Below are 26,408 nucleotides of genomic sequence, written 5' to 3'. Positions count from 1 at the left end.
TTTTAGTAATTATTCTTAGATGTTTTCTCTTTTTGCTTGCTTATTGTGAATGGAATTTTCCTTCCATAATATTTTCTAATTAGATCCTATCTCAAGGCCTTTGTACTTGCTGTCCTTCTGCTTAGTACCCTCATCCACCAGATAAATCCATCACTCCCTTAAGCTCTTTACATATTATCATCTTTTCAATAAGACCTTTCCTGGCCACCTTGTATAAAATTGCAGTCCCTCATACACCATATACGCTCCTTCCTTGCTTTATTTTTATCCTTAATACTAAACACCATTTAGCATACCATACGTTTTACTTATTGATGAAATAAAATTCATATTTTAAGACAAAACAAGAAAACCTTTATACAAATTTTTTTCTCCACCTGTTTGTCCTTCTCCCTTGCCCTAGTGTGAGTCTGCATTATGCATTAACCAGACCTCCCCAATGGCAGAAATACATGCTCAACCTTAAAGATCAAGTTTTCTTCTCCTGGTATCAGCCATGTAACTCCTTAGAAGATAATGTTTCTTTCTTAATCTTGTAGGTGGTCACGATGACCCACCACCTGCTTTGTATGTGCAGACATCTTTGGTGAACTTTACATACAATGCCTATATATCCCTTCCCTTAAAGATAGCAATTAGTGCAGAAAGACTAGGTCAGCCAACCTGGGGAGATACTGGGTCACACCTAATGAAAGTTCTAAGTATTTACATATGACCTTATTAATGTTACTAGCTATATTACTTGTATTCTGCCTATTTTACAAGATTATTATTTCTTGTATTACCAAATGTGCAACTGAGCCTCTGATAAAAATAATGACTAGGCGACTTGAAATGATTGACCAACTATATCCTTCTGTAAGGTCAATGATTATAATAGTGTAACTCTAGATATGGGAATAAGCAACAAGAGGGAACCATTTCCTGGACCATGGCTGACTAGTAAGACTAGTCTCTGGTCCAGAGATTTTGGCTACTGTTAACAGGGCCTAGTCCAGTAATAGAGCATTTAGTGCACTATCAATGAAACCTTGCCTGACCTGGGAATGAGTATTCCTAGTGCCGTGGTACAAACTGGTCATGAAGTGCTACACAAAAGTTGGTTGAAATTAAGACTGAAAGGGGAGGAATTGTCAAATAAAGACTGTTGCTTACCATCCAATTCTACAAGAATCAAATCATTAGCCACTGTAGTTGCTAAGGGTGAAGATCAGGGTGAGCCATCTTGTTCTGTGGGAAAACTAGCAGAACTGTCCTCAGATAGTGACGTATTTTCAGGAGAAAATTTTATGAACTGAGTTTCTTGCATGCTCCCATACTTAGAAAAACACTAAAACAATTCAAGATATCTGTTCCCTGGGAGTAGCAGTAACCTTCTACCAAGAGGCACTTGGTTGCATGCACCCCTTCACCAAAATCACATATGTACTGGCCTCCTCCCATTAGCTCTTTGGAACGGTCCTCAGAGCTTTCTGAAAGACTGTTTCCTGGATTATAATCCTCAGGTTGGCTTGAATAAAATGATCCATTTTGTTCTCAGATTTATAGAGTAATTTTTTCATTGACATTATATAGTGTCTGTCTTTCCTCACAGAATATAAGCTCCATGATGACAAGAATTTTTCATCTGGTTTGTTTACTTCAGTATCTCCAGCGCCTAGAATACTGTACAGCAAATAATAGGTGCTTACAAAATATTTTCTGAATGAATGAATATATAGAAAGTTATCGATTTAACAAAAAACTTTGCGTAACTCATCACCTTACTTATTCTATTATTGTTTCCAGTAGTTTTTACGTCAACTCTTTTGAGTTTTCTAGTCTGTAAACTCACATCATCAACAAATAATAATTTTGACTCTTCCTTTCTACTACTTATACCTCATTTATTTTTATTGTCTAATTGCCTTGATTAGTTCATCTATAATGATGTTAAATAACGTTGGTGATGATGAACATCATTCCCCCCACAATTTTAATGTTTTTCCATTAAAATCTTTTAGATCAAGGTCACTAATCCTAGATTTTTTTTTTTTTTGGCCACTGCAGAGCATGCAGGATCTTATTTCCTGACCAGAGATCAAACCCGTGCCCCCTGCAGTGGAAGCACTGAGTCCCAACCACTTGACCACCAGGGAAGTCCCAGGTCATTTTCTATTTGCACATACCTTCTTTAAAAGTAATTACTTAGAGTTACTTATAAGGGTTATTAATGACATAAATAAGGGTTAATAACACAAAAGAATTATCGTTAAATCAGCTTTTTGGATCCCAGAATTTATTTTTCCGTGTAAGCAACGGTATAAATAACAACCAGGTTTCCTAGCTAGTTCACATGCCATGCTTCAAGTGTGTTATTTTTCTTCAAAGTAAGGTCTTAAGGTCCATTTCCCTCATGACATTTCACATAGACAGAAATGAAAGTTCCATTCACTTAACAGTCATTGTCCTAATCATTTCTTGGCGTCAACACACCACACTGTATAATGGTGATTTGTGTTCAAGACTCTCTTTTTCCTCCCACAGATTTAGCCTGAGTCCACAAACTCAAATGAGGATAAAGGGACAAGCAGATCACGTAAATGTTTGAAAGTTGGCCAGTGGGTCACATAATAGGCAATGGTGGGGACTGGTGGGTAGGTAATGTGAGATCTCAAAAGGGGCACAGATAGCAGCTGCTTGGGAAAATGAACCTCATATTGACAGATCTTCTGATTTTCAAGATGGATGTGGAAATCCTGACCTCTATGGGAAATCTCCCATTTTTTAAAGGTGAATGCATTGTTCAGTCCTGGCAGGGTATACATGGCACATTCAAATTAGCTCATTGACAAATAAAGGAATTGTTTAAAAGATGAGAACAGGGTTTCCTTCACCCATCAAGGTATGGTGAAGCACTTTGGAGATAGCAAGAGCAGGAAGCATTACTGCTTCTTGATCGAAAGGGCTCAGCTGTGGCTGTAGGGGACGGCTGAGAGGGCTGTCTGACAGGAGCATGGTCTCGGACGGAAAGAAGTAGCCAATCCATGGTAGGGAAGGAGCCAAACACATAAGCACCACCATCTCCTTCTCTCGTGCTCTGATCTTCTGCATAGTCCTCTATTGGCTGAAACCAAGAGAAACCCCGAGGGCAGAGGGGTCCACTGATTCAGTCCCCAAAAGCCAGCCCCCTGGGTGCAAAGCAGGGTGGAACAGAGGGGGAGTGGCTCTCGAAGGCCAAATGAAAAATATCCAGCATAGATAGCTCTTAATTCAGATGAAATAAAATGCAAACAAATACTAAGAAGGAAACCGAAACATGCTGCAAGGTGTCAGTGTGGGACTATTAGTTTAAGCACTTTAAAGACATTGGTATGTCTTTATATTTCTATCATTTTATCCTAGTAGTGTGTGTATACAAGATGCTTGATAACTGGGTGAATGAAAGTCATTTGAAAACCTAATTTCATATGGCTAGAAAATGCATTTTACATTCTCCCAATAAGATAAAACAGTTTCTCTTCCAGATATTTCTTTTTCCAAAAGAATAAATATAACATTATCATCAGGGAGTTTATGGTCTAAATTTCTCAAATGTTGTATTCTAACTTATTGTATTGTTATCTATTAATACACAACAAATAACACCCAAATTTAGTGGCTTAAAACAACATTTATTATCTCACAGTTTCTGAGGGTCAGGAATCCAGGAATGGCTAAGCTCGGCGGTTCTGGCTCAGGGTCTGGGCTGCATGACCTGAAGCCTGGACTGGTGCTGGGAGATGCATTTTCAAGAAGTCTCACTCACACAGCTGCTGGCTGAAAGTCTCAGCTCTTTGCCATATGGCTTCTCCATGGAGTTTCCTTAATGTCTTCAAGACCTGGAAGCTGGCTTCTCCCAGAGTAAATATTCCAAGGGAGACAGAGAATGAGACGCAACCGAGAGGGAAGCTGCAATGTCTTTAGACATTGTACGATATTCCGCTGGTCACACAGACCACCTTGGAATAATGCAATGGGGAAGGAGATAGGAGTCACAGGAAGCCATCTTGGAGGCTGGCTACCATACTTATTCTGCCTTGTTTTCACAGAATGTCCTATTGTCATATGTTACTTTGTTCCTGAGTATCTTTTTCTTGACCAACACTAAAGAGTGGATACAGCCGAGGGAGGGCTGCTGTTTAAATAATGTTTACAGGCAATGTCAATCAGTTTTGACAAGGGAGTGTTAATCCTCTGCTGTAGGGTGACTCTTGCATCCAAAGTGTTAGCTTCAGCTTCTCTGTAGAGCTTGGCATATAGATAACTAAGAGAAGAGAGGAAATGGTACTGGGAATGATCCAAAAGAGGGAAGTCAGATTTTTCCATTGTTGGCCTGAGTCTGCCAATGCCAAGAGAAATTCCTTCACCTACACTTCTCCTACCCTGTGATGTGGACAGGTCTAGATGATCATGAATGCTCTGGGGTTCTGTATTTCCTTTTCCATACATACCCACACATACCCTGAGCACGTGAGTAAGGAGATTGGGCTCCCAGGAATTGGAATTCTCTCCCACCATCTGTAAAAACTTAGGGCTGCAATTTGGCTCCAACATACCAGGGATTCCCAGTGATAAACAGATGATAAAACTCTGAAGTAACAGATCTTCTTATATATTCCCAATCTCCCACTCCTGATTTGATCTGCTCTAGACATGGGCTCTGTAATAGATGGACAAACTATTCTTTATCTCCCCAGATCTTAATTTCATCTTATTTTTCCCCCTCAGCATCACATCAGTTTCATCCAAAATAAAGGCAGCCTTTTGTATTTATTAAATTCCTTTTCTGGTTAGAAGATTGGAATGATTCAACTTTCTCACATGTTTCCTCCTGCTTTTGTCCTTGTTTTGAGAATACTGCATAAACCCCAAGGAATTTAAGGATTTCCAGAATCAAGTGATAGGTGTTCCAAATGAGATATGAGCATTTACAAAGAATGTTGCTAAGCAGCTGTTTACAAATAAAGGCATTTTTCCAACTGAAAAGAATTAAAAAGCAAATGTTATCATTAAATGGTGAATAGTCGGGGAGACTACCTTGACTGCATAAAAATTTATTACTTGATCTCATTTTTCATAGCACAGATAATGGTGGCTTGAAGAAGTAGGAAAATGTGTCAAGGGATTTTTATGAGGAAAAAAAAAAGTAAGTCTGTATGTTGGTTTGAATTGATGACCGAAGAATGATTTCATTTCACTGTAGTCCAGCAATAAATCTCTAACTCTTCTCTCACTAGTGACACTACACCCTGTAGGGAATCCAGGCCAGCTAGTTCCAGGCACTAATCTTTCATGCTGGGAAAAGCATCTGCTAGGTGTATTGGACCCAGAAAGTCTGGCAAGACCAGTTTTTGTATTGAGTTGGCTATTAATCTTGACCACTCTTGCTTACAGTTCATCACTTCAGGGGCTACAGTCTGGCTGTGCTGAGTTCTGGGACATCCTTAATGAAGAGTTACCTTAGCATGTCTGTCTCAGATTTTTCCATTGAGCATGAGGAAGCAGCTACTTGGATGTTCACATTCTTTTTAGACAAAAATGAAAAAGAGAAAACAAACCGATTGCAGGAAGTAGAGAGAAGTAAAGAGATGCAGCTGGTGTCATTACTTGGACTTAACCTCTGGTTTTACCGCCCACTACCTGGCACTTTATCTCATAGAACCTTAGAGTCTGCCTGTATAAAATGAGGTGATTGAGTTGAACAATTGTTCCTGGCTTTTTTTTTTATCACTGGAAACCCATTTTATTATTTTTTTCCTCTATAGACCTCATGTTTTGAGAGATTTTATCTAGATGATGACATTTATATTGTAGTAATTCATTTGTTCCACTTTTTATTGTATTTCCATTTCAAAGTTCTCCATATTTTAAGCAACAATGGATTTATGCAATGGTTTATAAATGTGTTATGAAATCATATAATCAAAGCCATGGCTGAGATGCTAATAAGCATCTCACAGTACTATCTACTGCTGTTGTTTGCTTTATTTTGTGTACTAAGTGTCACTGTGTGCTTTTATTTTGTGTGCTAAATAAAGTGTCACTTTCACCTTCTGTACAGAGCATTGGCATGGAAGTAACTAAAAAATAAGTAGGAAATGGCACTGGGTAAGTAGCATCCAAAAGAGGGATGTCAGATTCAAGGTCCAAGGTCATATGTCCAAGGTCATGACTATGGGCTCTTCCTCTACTGTGACTACTTCGTATGTGGATTTAGTAACAACCTCTCATAAACTGATAGAAGCGGAAGAGAACTGATAAGTAGAAGATGGCTAGTATTACCATACTGAGTTGATTTACTTCTAGTAGAAAGCAAAGACATATGCGTATGTGGCTTTAACAGAAGTATTTGTATGTTTCCTTAGGTTATTAGTTTTGGATGGAAATATGGTAAAACCTCTAAGTATATAGAAAAATTTCATAATTCTAGAACTCTTGTGCAACAGTGGCTGTACTGCCTTCTCATTCACTCTGTTGTGTTGTGGATAAATGGAATTTGGGGTTGACTGGTACAGTTGATTGGAACGGAGTGCTAACTATATCAGAAGTTTTATTCTGTTTATAGCCATTGGTTTCCCTGCTCATCTCTGCCATCCTTCTGACCAATGCCTGCTACTTGTCACTGAAGAGTCACTCAAAGTCCCTTGGTCTACCTTGATTGCCAACTCTGGCATGAATTTCAAAGAGGGGTTTCCTCTTAGTATCTTGGAAAGCATTAGCTCTGTGCCTCTACTGCTTCAAGGAAACACATTCTCTTTGTTTCCGCTCTCTTGTCATACGGTATACCAGGTGACTGATTATATGTGTCAGAGAATAATTAGATTTTCAATCAAGGCAATGGTTAGAAGATGCATATTAGCTTTGCAGACAGGCTATCTGTGGTAGGCAGAATAATGAGACCCACAAAGACGTCCATGTCCTAATTCCCTGAACCTATAAATATGTTAGGTTTCGTGGCAAAGGGGAAATTAAGGTTGCAGAGAGAATTAAGGTTGCTAATCAGCTGACCATAAAATGGGGAGATTATCTTGTATTTTCTGGGTGGGCCCAATGTAATCACAAGTGTGCTTATAAGTGCAAGGCGGGAACTGTAGAAGGAGAAGAAATGACAGTGGAAGGAGAGGTCAGAGAGGTGCAATTTCTGGTTTAGAAGGTGGAAGGAGGATACGAGCCAAGGAATACAGGCAGCCTCTAGAAAAGGCTAGAAAATAGATTCTCCCCTAGAATCTCCAGAAAAAAGAAAACCCAGCCCTGCCAATACCTTGGCTTTAGCCTCATGAGACCCATTTCAGACTTTGACCTTCAGAACTGTAATAAATTTGTGTTGTTTTAACCACTAAGTTTGTGGTAATTTATTACAGCACCAACAGGATACTAATATAACATCCAATAAAACTGACAAGTGAAATATCCCAGGTATAAGCTTCATAGCTCTGTCCTACTTTTCTGTTGTCCCTCTAAGGGTCTCTTCTTATTTAGAACACCTCAGAGGAGGAGTTTGGGATCCACATTGAAATAAGAAGGCTTCTTTGATCCATCCACTGGTTTAACCGTTGTATTTAAACCAATTGTTTATGTATAGTTATATGAACTGTTTAATGATAATTTGAATACAAGAGATGTAGATTTCTTTAGTTTTCTATATCAAATTTATTCCAGCTTGGTTCTGTACTCCTGGGAGCTTTGTTAGAGGTCAATAATTGCTGTTACGGGTAGCAGGGGATTAGGGTGAAGGGAACTGCCTCTCTACTTCTTAGATTCTGTAAGAAAATTGAGGATTATATGGTCCTGGAAAATGGGGAGCGGCCTTGGTCATTCTTCTGGGATGGCCTTCAAAGGCAGGTGGATCTGCCAACAGCTCCATTCCTTCCATGCCAGGCTCAGCCACAGAAGCCATTCCTGAGTCTCCTGAGAAAAGGCACCTTGTGCTGCTTCTTCAGTCACTGATATACCTGTTCCCATCCAAGAGCGCAGCACCCCAGGCACAATGCCCTAGCAAGCCCTGCTCTCATTATTTCACTGAATTGCATCCTTCCATTCTCCAGCCGTCTCAGGGGACCCAAGCAGGCTCAGGTCACTTGGCCACTGACATTGCTACCCTCCCTCTCTTGGATGGGCACTTAATTCCCTCAATGCACCTAGACCAAGCGTGGAAGTTGAGCCCCGTGGGCCGTGTTTGGCCTCATTTCCCTCTTGTTGTCTTTCCTTCGTGTGCACAGTAGCATCCTGCACAGAGTTTAAAGTCTGAATTAATTGCTATCATTTACCAATGAGGATTTTATATGAATATGTCCAGGTTTCCTTGAAAATTCAGCAGGTTTGGAAAGGTGGAATCTTTACTCCCCCATGGCAATAGCCAACTTGGCAGTGAGTAATGGCTGGCATTTGCTTTCTTCATCTCTGCACTCCCCACCTTTCTATACTGTATCCTCATCCCTGAGGCCAAGGTCAGCTGTTGTTTTTCATCTCACACCAGGTTCACTTTACTCATTTATATGATCTTTCTGCCCTTTATATATCTGAGAGTCTGCAAGCCCTGGTCTAGACTTTCCAGATATCTGATAACTTGTGTTTTTTTCTAAAGCCCAGAAATACAAAAAAACTCTATCTTCTCTATGGGGTAAGCAGAGAGTTTAGATCTTATAACACAAAAACTTGGCTACCAATCTGGTAAGGAAGAGGCCATGGGAGGAAGGGAAGCTGGATTGCTTTCTGTGGAGTGTCTAGCAGCAAAAACAAAGCACAGGATACTTTCCTTTCTTGGTGAGTCACTGTGCTACATGAAGTGATCAATGAGTCAGCTCACCAGAAAATGACTTCCCTGATGGCGGGGATGATGTCTAACCCAATGCATGGCTTATTGACACACTGTCAGCATGTTTTTTGGGTTGGATGAATGAATGGAGAGGGTAAATGATGGGAGCTTTTTGCCACTACCTGGTGGAGAAATAAGATGTGGGCTGACCCACCTTGCCTTTTATACAACAGAATTAAGAGTAAACACATTAGGGAGCATATCTCCTTTCTACAGTTTTGTGTCAAGGAAAGAAGGTAGAAATACTATGTTCTCTGAAATTGTTGTGGTAATGCTGTAAAAAAGACAGTGTTTGTCTTCATCACCAGTTCCAGTCGATCAGATCTTACGTTGCCTGAAACAGTCCTGTTTGAGACTCCTTCCTAGATTCTTCCCTACCTGGCACCAAAAGCTATAAATCAGGCTGGCAAAGGGACGTGCAAGCTTCCATGATCAGCTGGATAAAGAAGGCAAAGGACTTGGTGCAGGGGGTTGTGCCTATCGCTACAGGAGAGAAGCATCTGACTACTGGTGGCGTGAACACAAACATGGAGCGATGGAACTGGCAAGAACCTCCGTGACTGCCAAATTCAACACCTGCAGCTTGAAGATGAACACAGTGAAGCCTGCAGAAGGTCAGGGCCTCAACAAAAGTCATGCATCAAGTTAGTGGCAGCTCTGGTTTTGGAAACCAGAACACCTGGACCCCCTGATTTCCTGTCAGGTGCGTTTCTCACTATCTCAGTTTTTTGGAGGGGATTAATTTTGTAACCCAATTTTTCTTTTCTGGATTTCCAAATTAATTTTCTTAGGAGTAAACAAATTATTCTCCTAGAATTCTTTTTCCTAAACTAAGGCTGACTTAGTGGTATATTTCTAACTGTTTTTAAAAGAAATAACTATTCATAAAATTCTCATATCATAGGTGTTTAGTTGGATGGATTTTGATAATTGTATACAGATGTCTAACCACCACCCTAAACAACATAGAGAACATTTTCATCATTTCAAAAAGTTCTGTGTACCCCTTTCCAGTCCACTCTCCCCTCGCCACTATCAGCATAGGTCGGTTTTGTCTGTTCTTGCGATTCATATAAATGGACTCTCATATAGTGTATGTTCTTTTGTGCCTGGATTCTCTCACTTAATGCAGGGATTGACAAGCTATTTTTTTTTTAATAAAGGACCATACAGTAAATACTCTTGTCTTTGCAAGCCACTTGGTCTCTGTTTCAACTACTCAACTCTGCTGTTATTGCACCAAAGCAGTCATAAACGGTACAGAAATGAATGGGCGGGGCTCTGTTCCAATAACGCTTAGTTACAAAAACAGATGGTGGACTAGGTTTGGCCTGTGGACCGTAGTTTGCCAACACTTGCCTTAACATAATATTTTTGATATTTATCAATGTTGTTGCACGTATTAGTACTTCACTCTTTTTATTGCTGAGGATTAGCTTTATAGTCTGAATATACCGCAGTATATTTATCCGTCCTCCCGTTGATGGACATTTGGGTTGTTTCCAGTTTGCAGCTATTATCCATGAGGCTGCTATAAACATTGTTATGTAAGTCTTTTGGAGAACATATGTTTTCATTTCTCTTGGGTAAATACCTAGGAGGGGAATTGCTGAGTCATAGGGTAGATGAATGTCTAACCTCAAAGAAACTGCCGAAGGAACTGCTCTTCAGATTTGTTGTGCCATTTGACGGCCCCGTCAGCAATGTCTGAGAATGACATTTGCTTCCCATCACTGCTAACCTTTGCTCTAGTTAGTTGATTTTAGCCGCTCTGATGGGTGTAACTCAATTGCTGTTTGGATCATGCCCTCTGGCCTTCATGATCATCCTTCTGTCTGTTATTTCTTTTTCGGTTTTTTTTTTTGCGGTACGCGGGCCTCTCACTGTTGCGGCCTCTCCCGTTGCGGAGCACAGGCTCCGGACGCACAGGCTCAGCGGCCATGACTCACGGGTCCAGCCGCTCCGCGGCATGTGGGATCTTCCCGGACCGGGGCACGAACCCGTGTCTCCTGCATCGGCAGGCGGACTCTCAATCACTGCGCCGCCAGGGAAGCCCCTGTCTGTTATTTCTTACACTGTTTTTAACCTCATCTCTTTTGCTCTGTGCTCAGTTTATACCTATATCTGTAGGTTTGGTACTCTTTACCTCAGTATCTCCCAGTCTATTCCTAACCATCTGTCTCATTCGCCACCAACCATGTAACATTATTTTAGCTCCTTTGCCCAAGTGAGTTTCCTCCAAGCCCATCTTCACCTGAATACAGAGTCAGGACAATCTTACCAAACTACCAGCCTGCCATACATACATTTACTGGTTTCTTTTTTCATTGAGGCCTTTATTCCTAAATACATTGGTGTGAATATATCCAAGCCAAACCTGGTGTGGACATGGCCATAACCTTCTCTAGCTCCAGAAAGAGCTTCTGCCATGTGCTCACTGTTCCTGGAAATTCCTTTAACAGAGCATTTTCCTCCTATAATGAGAAGACCTCAGATGTAATTTCTCTGGAACAAATAGACAGGTTCCTTTAAACTCATTAGTATGCAAATAACCAAGAGCTGCTTTCCTGAGAGAGGGTTTTGGTGGACAACAGAAAAAAGAGAGACTAGTTCCAGGACAGAAGGCGATGTTTCAGGCAGGGGTGCAGTGATGGCGGTGGGGATGGGGAAGGAGGCAGCGGGTTGGAAGAGGGAGTAACTATAGTAGAGTAAGGGCCAAATTCACCTTCCCCATTATTTGTACCCAAACTGACTCTTTGCATGGACCTGGATTCTAGCAAACTGGATGAGCCCTTGCTCATTCTTCTTCCTTAACTCCTTTCACTTTTTTTTTTCTTGCTGGGGATTAAATAGCTGCCCTTTGATTTAGCTATGAAGGAAGGTGTCACCCCTTCCAGGTTTCTTCTCTTCCTACTCTTTCATTTCTTAACCTTCGGTTGCCGAGTCATTCCATATCACCTCTGGCGGCTGTTACCCAATGGGGTATTTCTCTGTCTTTCTGTCTCTCCTAAACCATGTCCAGGCAATGATTGTCCCTGGCTACCCTCGTTGTATTTAAGACTTGATTATTCTGTACTTCACCTTGTAGGAAACCATTCATAGACGAATTTAGACACTGCAGAGTTAATGACTACTCCTCCCAGGAATATTATTTGCAATCTAGCCAGGACAATCTACTAAACCAAAACAATAAATCTGATGGGGGAGGAATGAGTGAAATCTTTTCTAGAATAAGATGAGAACCAAAAAGAAAACAACTAATAAATTTGCATGTAATTGAATTTTCAGACACTTGGTAAGCTAGCACAATATTTCCAAATTCTGTATCTTCTATCTTATAGAAGAGGGCATTCCCACACCCCTTTAAATAACAATAAACTATCCAACTCTAGAATCAGCCAAGTCAATGCCTTTAGACAGACCATCAGGAAGACAGACTATGTAATATCACATTTGCTGTTATTTGCCATGATTAAACATGAACAGATAACATTACAAGACTTGGAGTCCTAAGACCAGGTTTAAATCCTAGCCTTTGCTACTTAATAGCTGTATGGTTTCAGAAGATCTCAGGAAAGTCACCTATGTCTTTGTTTGAGTTACCTTTTGCTGAGTAACAGACTACCCCAGCGCTGAGTGGCTTTGTGGGTCGGCCATTTGGATTAAACTTAGCAGAGTGGCTCTTCTGCTGGGTTTCCTTGGGTTCACTCAGATGACAGCATTCAGCTGGCTGCTTCCTGAGTCTGAGTCGGCCTAGAGCCTCACTTACCTGTCCGGTGGTTGTCACTGGCTGTTGGCTGGGCCTGTCTCCATGTGGACTCTCAAGGTCCAGGAGGCTAGCCCAGGCCTCCTCCTACGTAGTCTAAGGACAGCAAGGGAGTGAAAATGGAAACTGTAAGGCTTCTTGAAGCCAAGGCTTGGAACTCCTACAATGTCACTTCTGCCATATTTTACTGCTAAAAGTCGGTCACCAGACCACCTAGAACCAAGGCCATGGTGATGGGAGAAGCAGCCACATCACATTGCAGAGTGATATGCTTATAAGAAAGGGGAGTAGGGGCTTCCCTGTTGGCACAGTGGTTGAGAGTCCGCCTGCCGATGCAGGGGACACGGGTTCGTGCCCCGGTCCGAGAAGATCTCACATGCCGCGGAGCGGCTGGGCCCGTGAGCCGTGGCCGCTGAGCCTGCGCGTCTGGAGCCTGTGCTCCGCAACGGGAGAGGCCACAACAGTGAGAGACCTGCGTACAGCAAAAAAAAAAAAAAAAAAAAAAAGGAAAGGGGAGGAATTTGTGGCTATATGTTGCAAGCTACCACACTCTCCGAACCTATGTTTTTAAATCTGTAAAATGGGGCTAAAAATCATCAAATAGATTAGAATTCTTAGTTTCTTCTGCTGGCTCATTTTTCTCTCTTCTGTCATTCTCTTTTCTATCAGGTTATGTCCTACGTTCTCTGTCCCCTCTCTCCACGATTTCTTCTTAAATCTCTGTCATCTATGTAGGCATTGGCAAACATTTTCTGTAAAGGGCCAGATAGTAAATATTTCAGTCTTTGTGGGGCATATGGTCTTTGTCAGAGCTACTCAACTTTGCATTGTAGCATAAAAGTAGCCCTAGACAATCTATAAATGAATGAGCATGGCTGTGTTCCAATAAAACTTTGTTTATAAAAACAGGCAGTGGACTATGCCAGTGAGGCTGATTACTGTCTATCTGCTGATGACTTTCATTTCTTCAAGTCCACTCTCGGCTGTTCCCTTCATTGCAGCAGGAGTAATTCCCAGAACTGAATGTGATCATTTCTCACTTGCTTAAACCCCTCCAGCGCTTCCCATTGGTCTCAGGATAGAGATGAAATCTTGAGCACAGTCTGCAAGGCCCTGCAAGATCTCACTTGACACACCCCTCCAATTTCATGTGCCTCAACCTTCCTCCTTACTCTCTGAACAATACTTTCAGTGCCCCCAAGCCTGTTCCTTGAAACAGCCATGCTGCCTGCACACCGTTTCCCTGCTTGGATGATTACCTCTCTCTTTCTCTTTTTTTTTTTTTTTTTTGTAGCGATATCTTTTTTTTTTTTAATTTTTATTGGAGCATTGTTGATTTACAATGTTGTGTTAGTTTCAGGTGTGCAGGAAAGTGAATCAGTTATACATATATCCACTCTTTTTTTTTGATTCTTTTCTCATATAGTCCATTGAACTGAGTAGAGTTCCCTATACTATACAGTAGGTCCCTATTAGTTATCTATTTTATACACAGTAGTCCAATCTCCCAATTTATCCTTTCCTCCACCTCCCCCTTTGACAACCATAAGTTTGTTTTCTATGTTTGTGAGTCTGTTTCTGTTTTGCAAATAGGTTCTTTTGTATCATTTTTTTAGATTCCACATATACGTGATATGATGTTTGTCTTTGTCTGATTGGATGATTCTTCACATCTCCTTTTTACCTCATTATTTTTGACCCATCCTTCAGCCCTCAGCTCATCTTATCTCCCCTTATCTTCAGAGAAGTCTTCCTCATCCCCAGACAGGATCCAGCTCTCCTATGGCCAAGCACACTCAACCTTCGGTCATGGTACTCCAGAGTTTTTTATTATTCAATTATTTGTGATTAATTCTTGTGATGATCTGTATTATTGTTCAGCAAATGTTTATTTCCCTTGTCATCCCATTGGGGGCAAGGTATACTTCCCACCCCACTGGTTTTGGGCTTGGCCCTGTAACTGGTTTTGGCAAATAGGGTGTTAGTGGATATGACATGAGCCAAGATCTGAAGAGTGCTTTTGGGGTGGGTCTTCTTCTCTTGTAGCTCTGCCATTGCCTTCAGAAGAACATGTACCTGGTCATTTGCTGGTCCCAAAAGAATGAGACACATATGGAGCTGAGCTGCCCAGCTGACCTACGTACCAGTGAGTGCGATAATAAATGCTTTGGGGTAGTTTGTTCTGCAACAGTAGATGACTGATGGAAATATATCAGTCTCCCCCACCCCACTGAAAGAGCCACACAGAAAATACATATGCTTGTTCTGCTCACTGTTGTATTCCTATTGCTTAGTACAGAAGGTGCTTAATAAATATGTGTTGAATAAATAAATAATTAAGTGGGACAGTGTATGCGAAAGCATTTAGCATATTACAGGGACATAGTTGGCCTTCAGCAGATGGTGTTTTAAAATGGGTTAGGTGATGCTCAATAGAATCTGCTCTGTTCTGGACTTGAAAATACTCTCAGCTTTATAACTCAGGTTTATGTGCAAGAAAAATGTCCCTAGGTCTCTAATCAGCTGTGTATTGACTCTGCAATCACATTCCTTTACCTACAGGAAATTTAAGATTATTAAGGAAAATAAAAAATAAATGCAAGTTCAGGAAGTTCTTTGCTCATGTTACTTTTTTTCTAATTTTAAATCTTATTAAAGTGATAATAAAAAAAGCCATTTGGAGACAGGACAATATTATCACATCTGGAGAAACTTAATAAGTTTAGGACAAAGGCTCCATTCTCTTCTTCATGCACATGTGCAGTTCTCATTAACTTTCGTACTATCTCGAGGAAAATATTAGAAAATGTCACGCACCATAAACATTCCACACAAAGGGGGTTAATTAATAGGTACATGTAGTAGTAATGCAGATGTTAACTATTAACTATGATAAGTGTTCTCTAATAGCTGGTGTCCATGCATAATTAATGCTCACCAATCCCCACAGTACTTAGAAGAAAACATAAAAATAAGACACCAGTGCAAATGATTGACACATTTTGAATAATACCAAATAATTTTGAAAACATTCTTAAGATTTATATATTGAATACTTTGTTGATTAGGCAAATCCTTAAAAATAAATATGCAATTTCTATAAAACGATTCAAGATAAACTGAACGCCAAAAAAAAAAAATCACTTCCTAAACTTCCTATATCTATAAAATACTAGGTGCGGACATTTGCATATCTTTCCAATACCAATGTGTCATTTTAATACTTTTTTTTTTTTTTTTTTTTTTTGCGGTACGCGGGCCTCTCACTGTTGTGGCCTCTCCCGTTGCGGAGCACAGGCTCTGGACGCGCAGGCTCAGCGACCATGGCTCACGGGCCCAGCTGCTCCGCGGCATGCGGGATCTTCCCGGACCGGGGCACGAACCCGTGTCCCCTGCATCGGCAGGCGGACTGTCAACCACTGCGCCACCAGGGAAGCCCCTTTTTTTTTAATACTTTATATATACATAGAATCAAAACTTCCTTTGCAAATAAAACTGATTCCTGTATAAAGAACTGTATTTTTCTTTCTCCACTCGTTTTGGGTCACTTCATGCATTGTCTATTGGATTTCTAACACTGTGTATTTTTAAATGTTTATGTGAAGAAAATATGATTACAAATATTAACAAGCAAGGTGTATGTGTGTGTAAGTTTGTGTACGGTGTTAGAAAGCTAAATAATGACAGTGCAGTGGATATATTTATGTATTCTGATGCAGTATTTAACTCAATTGGTCTTAAAATTTCCCATTGCTTTTCAAAATACTGCGTCTGATCATTTGTCATTTGTTTAAAGTAAGATAGAATCCCATCTGCAGCAGATACAGAAATGGACTACTCAGATCCCCCTTCAAGAAGGGAGTCATTGCCCAGCTGTGGGGAGGGTGCTTGGTGGACACCTCTAGCCATGGCTCCTTGGGCATCCATCGCAGCTTTGCACTGGGGTCCTGCTCTTCTTGTGGAAGCCTGCAGCCAGCAAACAAGATGGTGATCCAAGGCCCTAACCATTTCCACCCAAGTGGGACTCCTCTAGTGGGCAATCTTTCCTCCCTGTAGCTCAGAGAGATGCTTTATAAGGTCTCCATCGCTGTCTGACGGCTTCTCTTGCCTAATCCTGCCTCTTTCTCTTTCCTTTCACGGAGGCTACTTTCCAATAAATCCTTTGTTCCCTTAATTTCCCCTCAGTGTCTCTTCCCAGAGAATTCAATGGCACACTGTATTTCCCAGGACCTAAGGGACAAACACAAACTTGTGATCTGATTGGTGATGATAATGGTAGAAAAATTCATTACATGAACAGACAGTAATAACCATACTCTGAGTTAGATAGAATGAAGTAAAGGAAAAATGAGAAAAAGAAGTTAATTTTCTAAGCTGTGAAGAAATATTGGTGATGAGGAAATCAACAGAGTAAAAAAGGAAAATAGACTTTACCACCAACAGAACATGTAGATAAATGCTATTCCAAACACTTTTTAAAAAAGTGCCAAACTCTTTATCATATTTGAAATACATATTATGTACAGATTCTGTATTAAAAAGATAATTTTTTGTTGTAGTTAAATAAATCTCAAAAAGGGGATGTCCTGTAAGTGAATCTGTATAACACTAAAATATAATTTATAGTAGGTACACGAGCAAAACTGTGTTAGTCTGTGCTAACATAAGGGCCAGGGAAATAGCCTCATTATTCTAAATCAAGTTTTTGAAGGTATCCATTAAAAGGGTGTTCTGCCTGAAAAAATGTTAAGCTTACCAAATACCATTCTACAGATCAGATTTTGAGAAGCACTGCTATGGTCAGTGCGCCCTGATGAATACAGTTCTATTTTGAGGTAAGGAGGAGATCAAAATGCAATAAAAATTCATCTCTAATGCTCAACTGAAGGAGGAAAACAACAGAGAAAGAAAAGACCAACATGGCCCTCGGTAACAATGGGAGAAAATGCAACAAAACAAGCATGCGTTTGCTTGCAGTTACTTTAAGTAGTTTCATATATTTGCATACAAAACCCCTTTATTATGATGCGTCTGCAATAGTTGGCACAAACTGGAGTAAGTTGAAACATGTGTGTAATACCATCAGTTCATGGGGTAGAAGCAGGAAAAATAGTTGACAGATTAAGTGTACTGTTCTGAGAGCAGCCCTAGAATGGCAACATCGGCCCCTTGGCTGCCAGAGCTGAGTTCTTATTGTCAGCTTTTCAGGGCCAAGCGACAGGGAAATGGGTGTGTGGGTGTCCACCTAAAATGCATTCAGAGGTGATAGAAATACTTCCCTGCACAGCTGAGCTTCAGCCAACCATTGTTATTTGTTCCTATTCTTGTTATTTCAAAATAAAACAATACCGCCTGATTTATCACAAAACAAAGAGCAAAGCTTTCCAAGTTTTGAACAGAGAAGAGTTTCAGAAAGAATCTCTCTGGGTGGGAAGGTGTGGTTATTGACAAAGACTCTCCTTAATCAAACTTTAGGCAGATTCCTGCCCTTGGGCCTTGTCCTCAAGAGCAAGCATCCTGCTACATCTGTTTCATCAGACTCCCCCACCCCTGATATTCCATCACCTTGCTGTCTGACCAGTTTCCTCACTCTCCACCATTCTCCAGGTGATGTCTGATTCCCCCAGCCGGCCTTCAGCAAGACTCCTGTCAAGTCACTTTAGCCTGAATCCTCGCTACCCCTGAAGTTTCCTCTTGGTAATTTTCCATCACTGTTCCCCACCCTGCTCCTTGGCTATAAATCCCCATTTTGCTTGTTGTGTTCAAAGTTGAGCTGATCTCTTTCCCTTCCTAAAAAAACCTTACTGTAGGGCTTCCCTGGTGGCGCAGTGGTTGGGAGTCCGCCTGCCAATGTAGAGGCCGCAGGTTCGTGCCCCGGTCCGGGAAAATCCCACATGCCGCAGAGCGGCTGGGCCCGTGAGCCATGGCCGCTGAGCCTGCGCGTCCGGAGCCTGTGCTCCGCAACGGGAGAGGCCACAACGGTGAAAGGCCCGCGTACCGCAAAAAAAAAAAAAAAAAAAAAGAATGAAACCCTTATTGTAGTAGCCTCTTCTTGAATAGAGTCTTCTTTAGCGTCTTTAAGAAGTATTGGGATACTTTTTTCTTTAACACTATATAAATACATTCCCTTTATCTTTCTCACTGAGGTTTACTTAAGTGAGCATCTATATCTTTACTCCCCCTTCTCCTGCTGTGATCCTTCTTTTGTAGCCATAATTGCCAATATTGATTTAAAGTTGCCCTTGTTTATAAGGGTGTATGTTCACTTACTCTGGTTCAGTACATTTTAATGTTGTTTATTTGTCCTATTCCGCTGGTCCCCTGAGTCAGGGGAAAGAAAGGGGCGTTGGTAGAGCTAGCTAGCAGATAATTGCACAGAGCTCCCAGCTGGTATCCTAACTGATTTAAGCAGTGGGGAGTAGACAGCTGTCACTGATGAGGAAGTGACAGATGTGTGGACATTTGCTGCCAGGCATGTCATGGTGGAAAAAAAAAAGGCTGAGAACTACTAGCTGACAAACTTCTGAAATGAGTGTGCTGTTCTTACACTCGAATTCTCCTAATACGTTACAGCCAAGGTAATGACTTGGGAAGAAGCGACTCTGCCCATAGCGGGCATGCTGGTCAGCCTGGTGCAAAAGCATCTGCTGGGCATGTTGGTCAGCTTGAAGAAGACCAGCTGAGGACGTGGTGGAAAGGGGCTGGAAGGAGAGAGACTGCAGCAGTGTGGGAGTGTGAGGCAGAGAAAATAATCAGCAAGATCTGCTTACTGGGGACCCATTACGCTTATAGAATGAGTGGTGTGTGATCATTTTTATGAATGATCTCATTATGCTAGTGGCCCCAACCCAGGGGAGCATCCTGGCTCCAGTTGTTGGGAGGGAAGAACTCAGCACACACTGTGCTTTCTCGCTCCGGTGGCCATTGAAGAGATGCACTCGTCTTTTGTTAGACATGCCTTTTCTAAATTATTTGCAAATGTGGTGTTTGCATAGTTCCCATTGTAACCAAACCTCTTCCTGCAAATTATGACTGTTTGGAGATCAGTGGGGTTGGATGTAGGGCAGGGGGATAGAGGCATGTGTATAATTTCTAGCCAATACAAGTGATATTTTTGGAAATACTATAAAGGGATACATGTTCCTCAAAACAGCACCCTGGGCTCTTGGAAGCTTTAGAAGGTGAAATCAGAACAGAAAATGGGGATCATCTAATTTCTTTCTGGAATATTCTGACTCTACCTTATGGTCTGAAGAGCATCACTGTGTTGGGTACATATTTCAAGGACAAATGACAAGCTTATTGTTATAGCAGGGGCACTGGTTAGTAAGTCAAATAAAAGGCCATAATTTATTCTGGAAAGGAAGTAGGAAGAGGAAAAATCTATGGACAATTTTTCCCTTCCTCTGCCGTTGGGGTCCTTTACATCCCAATATCTTTTTTTTTTTTTTTTTTTTTTTTTTTGCGGTACACGGGCCTCTCACTGCTGTGGCCTCTTTCGTTGTGGAGCACAGGCTCCGGACATGCAGACCCAGCGGCCATGGCTCACGGGCCCAGCCACTCCGCGGCACGTGGGACCCTCGCGGACCAGGGCACGAACCCGCGTCCCCTGCATCAGCAGGCAGACTCTCAACCACTGCGCTACCAGGGGAGCCCCCCCAATATCTTTTTTAAAGGTGCCAGACAACTCATTTGGAGTTACTAAATGCAAGCTTGAGCTTGTTCTTTGCATAAATGTGTGGTGCTATGTGATATAGGTCCAAAGTATAAACTAGGTTATTGCTTCTAGTGTAGACACCAGAATTGGTAGCTTTTCTTTTAAAAATAAAAAGTAATTACAAATTGCTATGTGTTCCCATTAGTGGTTCAGTGATAGCTATAGGGTGAGAGGGATTCTGGGGAAAAGTATGATCCCATGTATTAATATTCATGAGCTTTGTAGGCACACTCACATTCTGCCCCTAGAAATGAGAAAATTTAATGAACACATTTGCAAGGTTGAGATGGTCTCTGGCTGTAATGAGGTAATGCCAAAACAATTAGATCATAAATGAAAAATGCAGCTGATCAACATGTTGGCTTGTCTCTCCAATGGCTACAATGAACGTTGAATATTGTTTTGCCACCAGAGTGAATTATGAGCTCTTAGTCAATCAATCAGTAGCATTTCTTCCGTTTCATGGCAGTGCGGGAGGGGGTAGAGGTGACAAAAGGCAGTTCAGATCTATTCATACAAGGCACTTAAACATACTAGGTGATTGGCTGAGAGCTGAGAGTCATTTTGGGCCTCAGACTGGATTTTATTTAGATCACACTTCAATTTAATCCCTAAGTTTTAAAGGTGTTCTAAGTATTATAAAAGAAAATTTAAAGAAAGTGAGGGTTTTGTTTTATATTTCAATATCTGATCTGGTCTAATTAATACCTAGATTTTTTTTATACATTTATACATTTATCCTCATATCTGATTTTACATTAAGTCTTGCTGATTTTTCCTTGTTAAAATGTTCTCACCTTTCCCTTTCCTCTTTTTTTTAAAAATTGAAGTGTAGTTGATTACAATGTTGTGTTACTTACAGGTGTACAGCAAAGTGATTCAGTTATGCGCATATATATATATATTCTTTTTCAGATTCTTTTCCCTTCTAGGTTATTACATAATATTGAGTATAGTTCCCTGTGCTATATAGTAGGTCCTTGTTGTTTATCTATTTTATATATAGTAGTGGGTATATGTTAATCCCAAACTCCTAATTTATCCCTCCCCACCCCCTTTCCCCTGTGGTAACCATAAGTTTGTTCTCTATGTCTGTGGATCTATTTCTGTTTTGTAAATAAGTTCATTTGTATCCCTTTTTTTTTTAAATTCCACATATAAGTGATAGCATATGATATTTGTCTTTCTCTGTCTGACTTACTTCACTTAGTATGATAATCGCTAGGTCCATCCATGTTGCTGCAAATGGCATTATTTCATACCTTTTTTATGGCTGAGTAATATTCCATTGTATATATATTGATATAACACATCTTCTTTATCCATTCATCTGTGGATGGACATTTAGGTTCCCTTTCCTCGTATAATGAACACTCACTAGTTTGGCTGACCTGCCTCTTTCCTCTGAGAAATGTCTACTTTTCTTATAGAAGTGGACTCCTAGCCACTAATATTTTATATGTGACTTTACTTACTGGTCCTAAATGATTGATCCCAAGCTGGATAATTCAGGCTGATGCTTATCAGGATCCAAACTTGCCTTGAGAGACATAGAAAGCAGGAGAGACCTGCTTTCTACTAGGTTACACGTGCAGCAACGCCAGGACTGGTGAGGTCCCTGGCTCTCCTCTTTCTGCATCTCTGAGGATTGGGTTGCCCACTCCTCCTTAAATTCCAGGAGACATCCCAATATGATTGCAGTGACTTCTTTGTTTTTTGTTGAAATTATTTAGAGAAGGTTTCTTAAGCAGTACAATAGCCACACTGTTCAATAACACAAAGAACTTTAAACTAGTGACACTTTTACTGATTAAAAATATTTTTATCTTGCAGACATGCAGAGGTGCCAATATTTTTTTCCTTTTTTTTTTTAATGGTTTGCCCCAAATGCAAAAGAATAAACAGAGCACCAACTTAGGTAGGTAGGGAAAAAAAATGAAGGGAGGGAAACTAATATTTCTTGAGAACAAGAAGCATAGAAGAGTGGAAGATACCTATCTCTATCTATCGATTAGTCGGTCAATCAATCTATCTACCGATTTCTGGTCTTGGAATAAAAGGACGTGAGCTAAAAGTCTGACCTTTCACTTACTATCTATGTGACCTTGGGCAAGAGGTGTTGTCAGGGGAAAGAGAGTTGTTGGAAGAACAAGTGATCTTGCTATGAAGTCTGAAAACGTAATGAAATAAGACGCAATTGTTTAATATTATTCTTTGAAGGAATAATGATTCTTAGATTCGGTATTGATCACAGGACTCAGGGAAGATTTAGGAGACCTGGGTTCCATCTGTGGATGTACCACTGTGAGGCTGTGTGACATCACTTAAAAATCCTGAGAGTCAGTTTTCTTCCATTTATTTATTTATTAGTTGAAGTATAGTTGATTTACAAGGTTTCAGGTGTGCAACAAAGTGATTCTTTGATTGTTTGATTTTTTGAATCTTTTCCAGATTATTTTCCATTATAGGTTATTATAAGATATTGAATATGGTTCCCTGTGCTACAGAGTAGGTCCTTGTTTATCCATTTTATATATAGTACTGTGTATCTGTTAATCCCACATTCCCAGTTTGTCCCTTCACACATCCTCTTTGGTAACCGTAAGTTTGTTTTCTGTCTGTCTGAATCTATTTCTGTTTTGTAAATAAGTTCATTTGTATCATTTTTTTTTAGATTCCACATATAAGTGATATCATATGGTATTTGGTACTTCGGTTAGTATGAGAATCTCTAGGTCTGTCCATGTTGCTGCAAATGGCATTATTTCATTCTCTTTTATGGCTGAGTAATATTCCGTTGTATGTATGTGCCACATCTTCTATCCATTCCTCTGTTGATGGACATTTATGTTGCTTCCATGTCTTGGCTATTGTAAATAGTGCTGCTCTGAACGTTGGGGTAGTTTTCTTCCTTTTAAATGAAAGGATTAGAATACAGTGTTAATTTTCTGCCAACTGTGGAAATATTATTAAGCAGAGATGAGTTGGGTAAAGAACTGAGCAGAGAGCAGCATAGTGTCCTCAATGGGAGGTGGGCATACTGACCCTGGATGGCATTTTGGAAATTTGTCTGTATCAGGGAAGGCCTGTCTTGCTGTCTTTTAAACCAGCTGAATGCCTTGTGCTTCTTCTTGGTATATCATTTTAGGCATTGTCTTTATTTATTTAATTTTTTTGTTGGTAGATAGGGTATGCTACCTAGAAATTTTACTTCAGGACAATAAAAGGGGCATATTTGTTAAAAGGGGGACATTGGAGTTGATGAGGTTGAAATTTACTGGGCTACCATCAATCCAAGGAGCTGGCAACCTCAAATGGCCTCACAACAGAAATGGATAGGATATTAAAAGCGTCTGTTTAGGCACTTCCCTGGGGCTTCCCTGGTGGCGCAGTGGTTGAGAGTCCGCCTGCCGATGCAGGGGACACAGGTTCGTGCCCCGGTCCAGGAAGATCCCACATGCCGCGAGGCGGCTGGGCCCGTGAGCCATGGCCACTGAGCCTGCGCGTCCGGAGCCTGTGCTCCGCAACGGAAAAGGCCACAACAGTGAGAGGCCCACATACCGCCAAAAAAAAAAAAAAAAAAAAGCGTCTGTTCAGGATCTTGGAAGAAAGTACAGAGGTTGTATTTTTGGCTTAATTTAGCTGTAAAACAACAAAAACAGACAAACAAAAAACACTAGTTACATCTGGTGAGAAAGGGCTCATTTCTTTTCCTTTAAATCTTGCCTAATCATACCTCTATATTCAGAGCATTTCTGGTTTTATGGTGTTGGATAGATTTATTCTAAACTCTAAATGTTCTCAGTCCCAGGTTTAGGAAAAGTCAGGCAGTTAGCCTTACTCTGTCTGAGCCCAAGGCATCCATTTCACCAGCCTACTTCACGATAAGCAGAGCGTCCTTCCAAAAGAATGTCACAGGTAAGCACGGCATCACCTTACTCAAAGGCCTTCTACCAGACTCCCCTTCAACCCTTCTCTCTTCCAATTAATCCCACACTCAGCAAGCAATTGAGAAAATTCAGCCTGCATTCAAAGCTATAGCCATTACAAGAAGGGCTTGTAATGAGAAGTGGAAAGCAAATTCTAATGGAAATCTGAGGAGTAGACCAAGGCCTTTATTCTTGGCAGTAACGTTAACAATTCAATGACATCCATGACTGAAGAATCACTTTTGAGCCTTCCTTGATGGCAGGTCCCTACATTAATATTGTTTGTATTAGTGGTAGAGAACTGTGCAGGTCCATTTGTTTGTGGTCTGCTTTATAAAAAATGTGGATAAGAAGAATAAACTGAAATCCTCGTAACCTCTGACATTCCGGTCTATTGTCTTTACATTCTCATTTTAGAAGGCATTTTCCAAAATGTCTTTAGCGTTGTTGATATTTTTCTTTCTTTTTCTCTCTTTCTTTTGTTTAGCAAAAGCCAAAAGCTAAACGTTATCACTTCAATGAAGCAAGGGTGAATTCGGCAGCTCATACTAACCTTAAGTGTAACACAGTGGACGTTTCCATTTCCAACATTTCCTTTATGGTTGTTGGTATATATTGGGCAATTTTAAGGTAATAAAATTGTAATGAACTTTCTAAAATAAGCTGCCTTTGCTGACTGCTCTATGAGAAAAAAAATGGAAGTAATTTGGGAGAACTGAGACTGGCTAGTCTCTCCCAGGAACCTCTAGAGGAAGATGACGATGATCACGCACCCTTCTGGATGCAGGAGGGATGTTCCTGATGCATGTGGGACCCTGCACTCGGGGTAAAGGACCCCACAGAGCCCTGCATGGAAACTTCAGGATAAAGCATGAATTCTGTGCCTTCCAATTTCCTGAAAGGAATCACTTTGAAGCTGTCCCTTCTGAAAATGCCAGTTAGAGCCAGCTAACCTGATTATTAGATATAAAACCAGGTCCTTCTTTCCTCTGTGTGAATGCATCATTTTTGCAGTTTTGGAAGCTGTCATTTCCATATGGCAAACCATAGAGCTCTAGATCCTTGCTGTGGGAGGGGAGAGCTTTTTGGGAAAAAGCTCTGAAATGGCATTATTCTTCTAGAAGGTGACTTTTCTCTGATTAACACTATACTGCTTCTGGGGCAATGATATCTCAAATGGCTCCCTAGACACTGCCTGACACCAATGCCAGAGCTGGCAGAATTTGAGGTGGGCGACCTTCTGTCCTTACTGCTTTCTGTAGTTCACATTGAACTCGTCTTGCTTTGCATTCTCCCCGTACATGACTTCTAGCGCTTAATTATACGTCTCCTGGAACCCCAGTCTGTGTTAGGCAGAACTCTTTCAAAAAGATATAGAAACCCCACTCAACCTACCTCAAAAAAAGAATGTATTGTCTCGCATAACAGAAAAGCCTGGGCATCAGCTGACATCAGGCTTCTAGATGCCTGGGCTCAACTGCTGTGTCCAGGTCTATCTCTCCTAGTTTTTCTCAGCTCTGCACTCCCCCGGTTTTACCTAATTCAGGGAGGCTCTTGCCGTGTGCTAGCAGGAGGGCCCAAGCAGAGAGATTCTCTTTCCAAAGAGTTCCCCAGATAGAATTAATTAGCATCTATTGAATGTGTAATACATACCTGGCATGACTTTGAGGGTTTTACACTTATTTCAGCTGCCTTCCGATCCTATAACTAGAAAGTATTTCCCCACTTTCTACATAAGGAACCAGAGCCATCAGAAAAGAGATAACTTGCCGAATTCTTACACGCGTACTTGGTAATTGGTGGCAATGGGGGTGGGGGGGGGTTTGAACATGTAATTTCAAGATGCCTGTTAGACATCCAAGTGATCAGTTTCTGGCCTGTGTGCCCTCTAGCTGTGAATTCTGGATAGACGGAAACAGTCAAAACTTCTCTGACTCCAGCACTTAGGAGAATCTGACATACAGCAGCAACTTAACTGTTGTCCAGTGCTTGAATGAATGCGGTATGGGAGATAAGACCCGAAAAGAATGTTGGCACCAGAACATAAAGGGCCCTTAGAGGCTGGGAAATGAGGAGCCTTTGGGAGTTTTCCATCAGGGAAGTAATAAGGTCAGTGCTGGGATTTGGGAAGACTGACCTTGTAGGTGTCCCATCCTAACC

Source organism: Orcinus orca, chromosome 7 (assembly GCF_937001465.1).
Source record: "Orcinus orca chromosome 7, mOrcOrc1.1, whole genome shotgun sequence".
NCBI classification, from domain to species: domain Eukaryota; kingdom Metazoa; phylum Chordata; class Mammalia; order Artiodactyla; family Delphinidae; genus Orcinus; species Orcinus orca.
Note: the sequence above shows the minus strand (reverse complement) of the source record.